Here is a 362-nt window from a genome sequence, read left to right as displayed (position 1 = left end):
AAATCACAGCAGGAGCGCATGATGCCGATGGACGTGTCAAAGTCATGTGTCAATAGACTTTTAAGGCGGATTCACTGATTAACTTAGCGGAATAAACATCCGCATTTCTAAATACAAGATCCGATCAATTTTTCTACTACTGTGGGTCAGTTTTTTTGTGAAATGCACTGTATAACTATTGCAAAAGGAATAAAAATGTCTTAATGGTTGGTGTCTTTAAACTTCCTAATGCATCCTGGAAACCCAGTGAAGACCTACTTGGTCTATATGCTAGGAACATGTTGTTCGCCAAAGATAAAGTTTTCTGTAATTCACTTGGTTTTTCAGGTTTGTGTCAGTTCAGAAGATCTCTTTATACAGTC

The sequence above is a fragment of the Anthonomus grandis genome, chromosome 14, assembly GCF_022605725.1.
Source record: "Anthonomus grandis grandis chromosome 14, icAntGran1.3, whole genome shotgun sequence".
NCBI classification, from domain to species: Eukaryota; Metazoa; Arthropoda; class Insecta; order Coleoptera; family Curculionidae; genus Anthonomus; species Anthonomus grandis.
Note: the sequence above shows the minus strand (reverse complement) of the source record.